The sequence below is a fragment of the Callorhinus ursinus genome, unplaced genomic scaffold, assembly GCF_003265705.2.
Source record: "Callorhinus ursinus isolate GAN/ISIS: 27379988/994484 unplaced genomic scaffold, GSC_fseal_2.0 scaffold5, whole genome shotgun sequence".
Lineage (NCBI taxonomy): Eukaryota > Metazoa > Chordata > Mammalia > Carnivora > Otariidae > Callorhinus > Callorhinus ursinus.
The window spans coordinates 12,831,481-12,843,788 of NW_027397067.1; the positions used below are offsets into that span (position 1 = coordinate 12,831,481).

Genomic DNA, 12,308 nt, shown 5'->3' on the forward strand with positions numbered 1-12,308 from the left:
CTTCCTTCCTTCCTTCCTTCCTTCCTTCCTTCCTTCCTTCCTTCCTTTCTTCCTTTCTTTCTTTAAGATTTTATTTATTTGACAGAGAGAGAGCGAGAGAGAGATCACAAGTAGGCAGGCAGAGGCAGAGGGAGAAACAGGCTCCCTGCTGAGCAGGGAGCCCGATGTGGGGCTCCATCCCAGGGCCCTGGGATCATGACCCGAGCCGAAGGCAGATGCTTAACAGAGTGAGCCACCCAGGTGCCCCAATATTCTTTTAAAAAGACAATTGGGGTGGCTATCGTTTGAGCAGGACTGAAGTCAGATTTTAACAGCAGAGACCTGGGTTGCAGAGTTAGAAGGGATTTTATAGATCAGTGCATCCAGCTTCTCCATCTTGCATAGATCTTGAGATGATTGGCTTCCCACTTGATTGTTAAAGCCCCACAGAGTAAATGGTCAAATACCAACCCTAATAGTGAGTCCTCAGGTCCATCCTGCTGTTCTTCCTTCTGACAACTTGTCTAAAAAGAGCTGCCAGCACAAAAAGGAATATCCCCAAATAAGCGTCTGGTGCTCTTCATCTAATGCTGGTGTACTCAGTGGGGGTTGCGGACCCTCATAACCCTGAGGACCTTGGCCATCTGGGCCAAGGCCACTCTGGCTTCCTCGCTATTCCTGGTAGTTTGGTCTTTCCTGGTCGGAGGTAAATCCATTCTGCGTGTTGTTTCCTGTTTGCCGGCTGTCCCTGGAGATGATGATGGTACCAGATACAAAAACTTGGGAGGTTGTTCCCGAGATCATTTCTGTTTACTTTTCTGAATTTGCTATAATAGAAGCTTAAAGAGAATGTCTTTAGGTTCTTGAATTGGAGAAGTGGTTAGTGTTGGGCTGACCAGACTTTACATGATCATTATGTTTTGTAACTATAGAGCTTATTATCCCAATACTTTTGAATAGTAAATGTTAAACTACCATGAAAGATCCCCACTCCTTTGTTTGCAGATGTTCTCTATTGCTGAAACACACCATCTTATTGTGAATAGTCAATTATTCCCCCTAAATTGTACTTTGAAAGAGAATATCAAAATATAAATACTTACATTTTAGGCACAAATGAGGATTTTGTCATAAGTCATCTCAAGTTATATATTTTCAAAACGGATGGATTTTTAATATAAACAAGTTAAAATAGAAACAAGTTACCTAAATATAAATTATTACATAATAGCCACGTTGTAGCATTTTCAAATTGTTCAAATATTTTCAAATAGATACAAGTATCTGAGAACTCTATAAAGAAGGCTGCCGAATGGATGTTGACATTAAGACACAGAGTAAATCACATAGCAGTTTAAACTAAAACAGCTTAGTTCAGAGGGTACTGCTGTTTTATAACCATATTTAAAAATCTGTTCCTCTTTTACTCCCTCAAACTGAGTTCAGGGATATAATGGATCCCATTATAGGTAAAAGGTCTGTGACTCAGCCATCGAGCTACTCAAACTCTTGGCTGTTTTAATTGCCACCATTAAAGCTTTAGTACTTTTATCTCATAAAAATAGATATCATTGATGTAAAATGTGTGCCTGTTGAAGATACATTTGTACCTCTGCCCCGATGGTTAGCTAATCATCCATTTGTGTTTGAAGTTAGTTAGGTTTTTATGCAGACGGGAACTTGACATAGATCACTGATTTGTTCAGATTTAGTCATTTAATTAAGAAAAAAATGCCATGTAGTAATAAGGATAATATCTAGCTAGAATATTTTCCCAAAAGAAACTTACTTAGTTTTGGCTTGCATTTTAACTACATTTAATTGATGGAAAGATGGTGGACTTTTACCAAGCTTAGTCTTGAACCCAAGAGAATAATAATGTTTTTCTAACTCAAATGCTGTGACTTTAACAATTCAAGGGAAATATAGGAGTCACTCTCTTGTGACACATCTGTGTAAACTTAACTATGGTAATTGGCAGAATTTCTCTGCCCATCTTCTGCAAAGGGGAAAATATCAAGGTGTGAAGGAAACTCCAAGAACACAGCAGGAGCTAAATGTTAAACTGTGAAAAGCTACTTTGTTCTAGGCTTTTCCCTCCAGTATGCTAGGGAGTCACAGTCATTCATTATTCATATTGCTGTACACAAACAAAGTAAAATGTATTCATCTAAAATGAGTACATCTCAAGAAAGTTTAAGTTCCCAATCACTGTGAACATGCTTATTTCTCTAGTATAAACAGAAGAGCAAAAATTGGTGGGACAGTTCATTAAGTTATTTTCTGTTCTGTAGTCGTAATTGTGGAATTGTATTCAGATAAGAGAAAAAAATCTGACTTTATAAAAGGGACTCAAATTTGAACCAGTTCTAAAACTAAAACCTACCCACACAAAGCATTTGTGAGCTAATATACATAACCAGGCTTCTATTCTTGCCCAGCTGTGTAGATTCAATTATAATAATTTTCTCAGTTGCATAACATTGCTGTTTGTTTATTACTGCGTTATTAGTCAGTGAATGAACCTCCCTCTTTTTGACCCCTCAGCAGTGTTTATAAAATACTTAATTGCTTTGGTATCTTCTGTTTCATGTGTAATTCCAGCTGGAAGAAGTCATGGGGACATCATCCCCTTTAAGTGTTAAACAGACTGTTTCTAATGTGCAATAAAGTTTCTTTTAAAATACCAGGAACCTTTAATATTGTTTATAGTGCAGTTTCTTATATTTTTTACTTGAAAACGGAGTGATTTTCTTATAAAAACCCTTTCCTCGTGATGATCTCCGTGGCGGTTGACTGTAGAACGGTGTCAGGCTTGCCACCTTCTCTGTGTCATCTGGGTTCTTCCTGTCGGAGCCAGTGCCACCCCTGTCACCTTACCACCAGCTCTCCTGCCGTCCCATCTTCCGGCTTCCTGGAGAGACTCTAGCAGGAGTGCGGGAGCGACAGGGATGAGGCGGCAGGCGCGATGGCTGAGGTCTGGGCTCTGCAGAGAGGTTGCCTGGGTTCAACCTGGACTCCTCTTGGAGCCAGCTTTTTGCGACCTTTGGTAAGTTTATTGATCTCTTTGTGTACCTTAGTTTCCCCATGTATAAAATGGGGGTAATTTCCTCAGGTGGTTGGTTGTGAGCCCGGAACAGTGCTTGGCACGGAAGTTCTCAGTCTTGGCGGCGGCAGTGTCACAGAGGTGCTGTTTGTCATGCCGTGGAAGGATCAGTGTCTGGCATGAGAAAAGGGATCATTTGTTGTTTATTGCTGTGCAACAAATTACCACAAATTTCATGGATAAAACAGTGCCCCTTTTCTTAGCTCCTAGTTTCTGTGGGTCAGGGTTTGAGCACAGCCTGGCTGGGTCCTCTGCTCAGGGTCTCCGCAAGGCTACAGTAGGGTGCAAGGGCTACTTTCTCATCTGGAGTCTTGACAGGGGAAGAATCCATTTCCCAGTCCATTCTGGTTGCTGACGGAATTCGTTTCCTGTGGCTCTATGATGAGGGGCTTCGGTTCTTGCTGCCTGTCACTTGGGGCTGCGTGCCACTCCTAGAGGCTGCCTGCAGTTTCTTAGCATGGTGGGTTCCCCACTGTGGTCTCCTCTCTCTGGTCACTTGCTTCCTCAGTGCCAGCAACAGAGTCTCTCTGACCCTCACAGAGAGCCCATGCTCTCTTTACAAACCTCCCCTCATTGAGCGAGGCTTAGCCAGGAAAATCTACCCTTTGAGTAACTTAAAACCAGCTGATTTGGGACCTTAATCACACCTGCAGAGTCCTGTGACCTTTGCTGTGTTCTGTTGCCTGGAAGACACAGATCCCCTCTACAGTTAAGAGGTGGAGATCCTACGGCCATTTTAGGATTCTGTCTCCTATGAGAAGTGGAGGAATTTTTATAGGACCAAGGTAGTTCATCATTAAGCATTTATTGCCAACTAAATTTGCTAGACTCACAGTCTCTGAGTTCTGGAGAACTTGCCTGCCTGGAGTGTGTAAATTAGCTTTCTCACTGAGCTCCTTATAAATTGATTTTTTTCCCCCCTCAAAGATTGTTCTATTCCCATTTCTACACAAACCCTTGGGATTGGCCAGTGTTAGAGACACACCTTCCTTTAAGTCTACTGAAGTTTGACTTTTTAAATTCATAGGAATAACATAGTATAGTAAGTAAGTTACATTTAATATTAACATTTATAGAGTAGTAGAAACCTAAATCAAATTTAGTATCAATAGCTTTTCCAGAGCCAAACTGCATACGTTTCACCTTTCCAGTTTTGCTGTTGGGTATACCAGTGATAGCAAAATGCGGTGTAAGTGTACAGTAAAAAATTATTGAAGTAAACCTAACTATTTTCAGTATGTAAGTTTGGTCTTCATCCTTAAGTGTCTTTGAATAGGATTTATCTCTGCAGATCAGTTGACCACTGTGGAAGTACTGTTTTGTGTGTTGCTGAGTTCGATCCCTGGTAAGTTGGGTCGCTTCAGGTCTGGAGGTCTGCTGCAAAATTCCAGCCCCCAGACCCCTCTTTGAGGACAGTAGGGACCCAAGAGCTAACTTGAAATAAGTAAGACAAACGCCTGTGAACTGGGAATTTGTTCCATAGATTCTCATTCATTGATATTTAATTGAGCTGAGCCTACTAAGGGAAAACACTGTGCAGGGAGGTGAAGAAGAGAAAGAAAAAAGAGGGAAGGGAGACACAATAAAATGGACTTGTTAAGGCCCCTGAGCGGATTTGTTATCTTTTCTACTTATACTTCTGGAGAGTAATGTCTGGTAAAAGATAACACTTGATGATTTACCGCTATAAGGAACTAAGAAATCCAGACTAAGAGGCTGAAAGTATGATTGTGTCTCAGACTCTTCTCACGGGTTCATATTTTAGTTTGCCTCTTGTAAGTCAGATGCACCATGATGCCCTGCTTTTTCCTGGGGGTTTCTGCTGGGGAGAATGGATGTAGTCTTTATGGGTGGGCAGGCCTGCTTCCCAGAGGGGGCCACCCTTGTGCCTGTGGCCCAGGAGACCTATGAAGTTATTCACCATTACTGTGCTAGGCTTTGGATTGTGTTACATTTATGGTTGTGTCTGTTTCTCCCCTGCCCAGAGTAGAAATAGGTTCTGTGGGCCCCCTCTCCCTTTCTCTCCTATCAGGAGTACTTCAGGGATAGGAGAATCTCATGATCAGGAATGCAGTCTGATTACCTGTATATACTTTTTGGAAAGCTAACACATGTAAAAACATAATTCAAGTCTTGTATAAACAATTAGGCTAATTTTTCCAAGCATTTATGGAGCAGTGGAGGTACATCAAAAGTATGTTCAGTTTACATCAGTTCAACTCTGTGCCCTAGGGGTGTGTGTGTGCATGCATCTGTATAAACACGTTATTTCAAATACATGGTCCTTAGATGCAAACCTCCTACTTCATCCGGTGCTTTTCCTAAGAAGTAGAATGATGTGTTACCAGACTGGGGAAAAGAACTGACTGTGTTAGATTCCTTGAAATATAGTAGATTGGATTTTTAAAAATCATATAAGCTGTTCTTTTTAAGTCGTTTTGGGAGAGTTTTCAGGGCAGGGCAGAAAGTGGGCTTATTTTCTTCCGGTTCTGGAAGACTCCATGCACTCCCTGGGACAGAGCGGATTGATTGAATTGAACTCAGCTTCTGTCAAATGGGGTGAATCTGATATTCAAACAGGATAATGTTTGTGAGCAGCAATCTAAATGCCAGTTCTTATCCACATTTTTGTCTTTGGGAGAAAAGTTAGTGATTCTCCACAGCTTTAGTTTGGGGTTAAACTAGAGTTCTCCTCCAGTCCTTTGAAGACAGAAGTCCCAAATTTATAGTAAATCAAAAGCCATTTTAACCTGTAGATTGAGGTTTGGGTCTTAAAACTAAGGCCCTTCTGGTTTTGGAGAAAGATAGCAAGCGGCTTCCCAGGCTTGGAGAAGCCCTGCTCACCCCCTGGGTGAGCCTGATCCCATGGCACTGGCTTTAGCCGCCACATCGGGATTATGGTCTAAGGTTGACCCTTTTCTAGCTGTGTCACTAAAGCCTCAGTTTACTCATTTATAAAAGAGCAAGAGTATCACCCACCTTGGCAGCCTCATGTGGTTACTACAGACACTGAAGAAGAGGGTCGTGAAATGCACGTGTAACTGCACAGGACATGGTTTACAAACCTTATTGAGTACTCTGTCCTGGGATGGCTTCAGGACTTCCTGCCAGTCTTGCTATTACCTCTCCCCCAGCTCCAGGGCTGTTCCCCAGCTCTCCTCCCCGTCACCCTGAGTGGGGCCGGCTGCAGGCAGCCTCGCAGGTACCCAGCATGGGTTCCGGCCCACATACCTGTATCTCCCTGCGGCCACCTCCCCCCTCTGCAGGTCACTCCCTGCCCAGTGTGACAGCCTGCTCAGAACGGAGATGGCGAAGGGGAGATGGCCAGAAGGGCAGCGAGGGGGGTGGCCGGGAGTGAGGTACGGTGGACAGATGCCCTGTCCTCCACTGGGAGGGAGTCTGCTGTCCTCGGGGTCTCTCAGACGCCTGGAAAGGGTTTAGCGTTGGTGGAGTTTCACTGCTGTTATTCTAGCTGAAGTGACTGGAGAAACACCACAGTAGAGTGCTTTACACATTAGAAATGCTGTTGACTGTTCCTTGTGGTACAGTTTTACTCATCCATAGAAGATGGGCAGTATTCGGTATCCAATGTAAACTATTTAATATTAAATGTAACATGATTGCTTGGCTCATTATTTTCATTATTTTGGGCTCTACTTAAATTCAAAATGTGTTTATAATTTAGATGCCATTAAAGTGGTTCATGTTAATTTGTAGCTATTTAAGATTTTGTATGGCACATCTATTCTAAAGACAGATTAAAAACACAAGCAGAAAACCAAAGTTTCGGAAATGCCCTCAGATGATTTTTAAATGAGATATTTCAGCAGTAATTACAATTTTCAGTTCTAACATTTAATGGTTCTGAGGCACTCATAAAGATAACTTATTGCATTATGATATTTCAACATTCATTATTTTTAACTTGGTAATTATCTTGACTGTATATAACAAAAATTATACAAGTCATCCTTATATGATTATACCAATATTCCTATTTTATTCCTACCAGTGACTTGAATTGAGCATAAATGAAACTCCCAATTCAGTGAGCCACTGGAGCACATTTTATATAAAATTAGGTTTGTTCATAGAGTCACATGCTATATTACAAAACATTTGATAACCGCTCTTGGAGACACACAGACAGACACATGCACACACATACTTTCCCCACCCCAGAGAAGCAAATGAGTTTGCCCCACTTTAGCTATATTGGTATAATCCAAAGTATGTCTGGAAGAACATTTTTATTCAAGATATTCTTAGAAAAAAGGGATGGAATCATTAAATACCTTTAGGACACTGCATTATTCCCCACTCAGAATGTAGTAAGGTCTTGGAGTTTTTGTAGTGAAGAAAACTACTTAACTTGGTTAGCACAGAATTCTCTAAACTCCTGTGATCTGAGTCATCTTTTCATGTAACACTTCTTAATATCCAAAACTTAAAAAATGTTGTTTTACACATTTTGCCTTCTCAATTCATATGACTAACAAGCTTGATAATTATTCATCTGGGTGTTTTGTTCATAAATGTACTCATTCAATAAATCATTGTTCCTGGAAATTAAGAATGAGCTGAGTAAAACTAACTGGCATTTAAAGGCTTGAACTTGAAGCCCTGACTCTAATACCAAATTTAGCCAAGCAGAAAATAGCCCAACCTTTGATTGTCTTCTGAAGAATATTTTTATACTTTTTTTTTTAAGGTTTTACTTATTTAACTTGAGAGAGAGTGAGAGCGGTAGAGAGAGAGCAGTGGAGGGAGAGGGAGAAGCAGACTCCCCACTGAGCAGGGAGTCCTAGTCAGGACTCGATCCCAGACCTGAGCCGAAGGCAGATGCTTACTTGCCTGAGCCACTCAGGTGCCCCCATACTTATTTTATATCAAATAGTCATAGTTAAGAAGTACATCACTTGACCATTGAAACTAGCTGCTGCTCCTCCATAAACAGGGCTTCACAAGCTTGCTTATCATGCAGTTTTATGCTTTCAGTCACCTGATCTCAGGCATGAGTCACTGTTCAGGTCCATGGAGGAAGTGACCTCTGGCCAGCACCGGGCTGACTGTTTTCAGGAAGCCTCCTTAGTGTCAGCCTAGGTCAGGTGCTCAGGTACTGTGGCTGGCTTGTTTACTGTTATATCCCCAAATACTTGGTGAATGAATAAATGAATTGGGCATCAAATATTGAGTGCATCTTCTTTTTATCAGTGTCACTGACAAGAAAAGGGTGTTAGAGTCTCAACAGGACTTACAGAGCCTTTGCTAAATGCACTTTTGAATGCTGTATGCTCTTTTGGCTGAAGATTGAGCTTCAGTTTTCATACTGGAATTCTTTCCCTCCCTCCCTCCCTCCCTCCCTCCCTCCCTCCTTCCCTTCCTCCCTTCCTTCCTTCCTTCCTTCCTGTTTGACAGAGAGATAGCACAAGTAGGCAGAGCTGCAGGGAGAGGGAGAAGCAGGTTCCCCATTGAGCAGGGAGCCCGATGCGGGACTTGATCCCAGGACCCTGGGATCATGACCCAAGCCGAAGGCAGCTGCTTAACCGACTGAGCCACCCAGGCGCCCCTGGAATTCCTTTTTAAAAGAATGTCAAAGGACCAAGAACCTGGGGAATACTGGAAAAATAAAAGTGAAGAGCATCAGTATAAGATGCATTTCCAAAGCCACTAAAGACAAAACAAAAGCAAATAATAGTTTGCAATCTTTTTTTTTTTTTTTTTAAGATTTTACTTATTTATTTGGCAGAGACGCAGCGAGAGAGGGAACACAAGCAGGGGGGGTGGGGGAAGGGAGAAGCAGGCTTCCTGCGGAGAAGGGAGAAGCAGGCTTCCTGCCGAGCAGGGAGCCTGATGTGGGGCTCTATCCCAGGACCCTGGGACCATGACCTGAGCCAAAGGCAGACGCTTAACGACTGAGCCACCCAGGCGCCCCAGTAGTTTGCAGTCTTAAGTGAGCACTTAATATTTGTATTCTTACAAATCATTGAAATCATAGTTTAGTGTGTTTCAGGCTTGTATTTGTTGTTCCTTCAGCCTTCCATGGCCTGCCGCTTCTCCTGCAGAATCTCAGTTTCTCTGAGAGCACAAGTACCTCCCTTTAGCTTAATGTGCAGAGAAGGGATGTGCCTCCCAGAAGTGCCTTGTGACTCTTGCCCAGTTGGTGGTACCTTCTCTTTATTATAAAGTAGCATTTTGATTTTAGATTTGTTTGTATCACTCAGTTAATAAAATGTTTGTCCATAGGTGTCTGTCCTACGGTAGAATGTTACTTTGCAGAGATTGTATGTGTTGGAAACATTGCGCAGTGTTAATATCAGATGGCTCACTCCTGTTACTTGACATTGCTAACAGGTTGAGGCTTTAAGAATATAATTAAGGCAAAACGTGAGTAAATAAGATAGCTCTTAGGCCAGACAAAGCTGATGAATGTTGGATGAACAGCATACCTGAGGTAAATGAAAAGTTTCTTCTTAGGCACTTTTTCCTTTTCTTGCAAATGCTCCTGAGCATTTTGGGTTTCATTTGCTTAAAGGTAAGAGAAGGATTGGCTTCACTTCTTCATCTCCACTCTCCTTTGGTTAACTTTGAATCCTATCTATGTGTTTGTCTAGTTTATACATTTTGAACAGTGGCGTTAAGGATAAAAGGTATTATCTTTAGTTTGTGGTAATTTTTTTGACAAGACACACATACGCACCTTGAATCATTTTGATTTACAGTTTAAATATCAGTCATCCTCTTTTAGTTCCAGAAGTCCATGGCAGCGTCCTTACATATTCCATAATATATCAACAGGCACATGGGATTATGATAGAAAATGTGTCAAGTGGAAGGTCCTATAGTGTGTATTTAAAAATACCTTTGGTATCTAACATTCTCCACATTTGCTCTAATAAATGAGAGGTTTTAGCAATGCCCTATATGGTAATATCAGATGTTAATGGCATTGATTATCTGTCAGGCAGTGGGAATTGATGGGAAAATGTCCGCTGTAAAATTAAATAGCATTAGAGAAGACTGTACCATGCGTGGGAGAGGGGGGGCATGGCTGGGCCTGGGAGACTTTGTCAGGGTATTACCGTGAGCTCCAGGTTTTTTCCCCCACATGATTAAGGCAGGCCATCTGTTCTTTGTTAAATGTTTACAAAAACAGCTTTTCTCTAAAAGATTTAAGGAGATGTGGGTCTGGTAAACACTATAATATTTCTGAGCACCTTTTTCACCCTATTTCATATAGTACCCAAACATAATTCTGCTGTATATCAAACAGGATGAATATCTTTTTTGTGTTTAATCTTTATGTTTTTTCCTTCTTGTGGAAGATTAAAAATTTTAAGGGATACTAATTTATGGCTTCATTTATTACTGAAAGGAGCATCTAAAATCATTTGTATGCTAAAATGTGTAGATAAATTTTCAGTCTTTTTGTATTAGATATTCTGTGCTTTTTCTAGTTCATAAATGTGTATCAGGTATTTCTCGTGAGAAGCTGGCACTTTGTTACTGGGGTTAACATGCAGATTAAAGCAAGGTACGCGTACCTGGGATTAATTCACTATTCTGAGCTTTAAGCTTTGTTTACTGGTAGACTTTTCTCTTTCCTTCCCTTTCCAGGAAATACTTTTTCTTCCATTTCCTGAAAAATAGTTTGTCGCAAATAAGTTTGACCTCTAAATCTCTTAAAAAAAAAAAAAAGATACGGCTTTTTCCTTTTTATTTACATTTGAAATAATATGTAACATCTCAACTTCAGCAGCTGAATTTTAATCACACAGTTAAATCGGACGCTGTTAATTCTCAGGTAATGGTAACGTGGACAGCACCTCGGTTGATGTTCATTTAGCGTGTGTGTGAGAGAGAAGTGTAGGGCAGAGGGTAACTTTTTTCAGTGTTTGGCTTGCTGTGCTATTCCTGTGTGGAAACCTGCTCATGTGGACTCCCATCCATGTGCTCTTCCTTAGACTTCTGCTCTTGTTTCTTTCTCTTTCTGTATACCTTTAATCTTTTTCAGGTTCATCCTCTTTCAGCTATGACTAGGAAAGGAAAATATGTATTTTAAGATTTTCTCATACCATTGGATTTTGAAAGAGACTTGGAAATCATCTAACCCAGACCCTTCATTTTGCAGATGAAGAAAATGAACTCTGGATGAGTGAAATGATTTTTCACTGATAATATAGCTAACGGCAGGACCCAGACTAGAATTTGTGTCTCTTACCTCCTAATTCTGGGCTCTGTCTCTTGCACCAGTGCAGGTGAAGAATTGAATGTGGGTTTCTTTAGTGACCATAGTAAGGTTTAGTGGGGGAGAGTATGACCACTTTCTTTTCAGACAGTGATGCCTTAAAATTTGGGGGGGGGGGCGTCACTGAACACTTCGGAAATCATATGAAACCCATGGAGCATTTCCCAGAAGGATGCCCATATGTAAGATTTCAGGAGAAGCACAGAGTCAGCAGAACACTGGTTTAGAAAACCTAGATTCAAATCACAGCTCCATCTCCTTCTCTGTGACAGTAGGTGATCATATAACGTTCTCAAACTTTACTTCCTTTCTGAAAGATGGAGGCAGATTACCACGATTTTGTTGTGAGAGTCAGGTGAGCTAACCCATGAAAGCACCCAGCTCAGTACGTGGCATGGAATAGATGCTTAGTTAGTTGTACTGGAATCTAATTTATGGTACCTTGCTGATGGTAAGCCATAGCTTCTGGGTTACTCGAGTTCTCTGGAGACCTGGACCTGGGCTCTCCTCCCCCCCTTTTTGGAGGTGGTGTGGTCAGGAGGGTGGGTCTGTAACTCCTTGGGCACAGTACTGCATCCTCGAATGTCAGCGTCCATATCCAGCTCCTAATTAGGGCTGGTGTGGAGATTGAACAGTGTCAGGGGTGTAAGGTGCCTAGCACGTGCCTGGCACATAGTAAGATTGTTCGGTAGACACTAGCAGCCATTCTTGTTGCTGTTTCTGTTAGACTTACTGTTAAGTGTCTGGAGCAGCAGATGAAAAAGGCAAAGAAGAAAAAAAAAAAGAACAAACCCAACCCTGAGTGACATTTGCAGATATAACATTTTAAAGTATTTCTTTGAAATACAGAGGTTCATTTGATGTCATAATTTATAGTGGAGATGACACTCGACCCCTGTGCTGGTTTGCAGCGGACTCTGACCTCGGCTGACCAGTCAGCCTCCCATCCTAATTGTTGGCATTCTCTACTGCGTT

The 12,308-nt window shown here is 41.6% G+C and overlaps 1 protein-coding gene across 4 annotated transcripts in view; it reads left to right on the plus strand.

Annotated features, from left to right (window-relative positions):
• CHD7 (chromodomain helicase DNA binding protein 7) overlaps window positions 1-12,308 on the plus strand; it is a 124,706-nt gene that overhangs the window by 27,637 nt on the left and 84,761 nt on the right. The gene's annotated exons all lie outside the window — the stretch shown is intronic.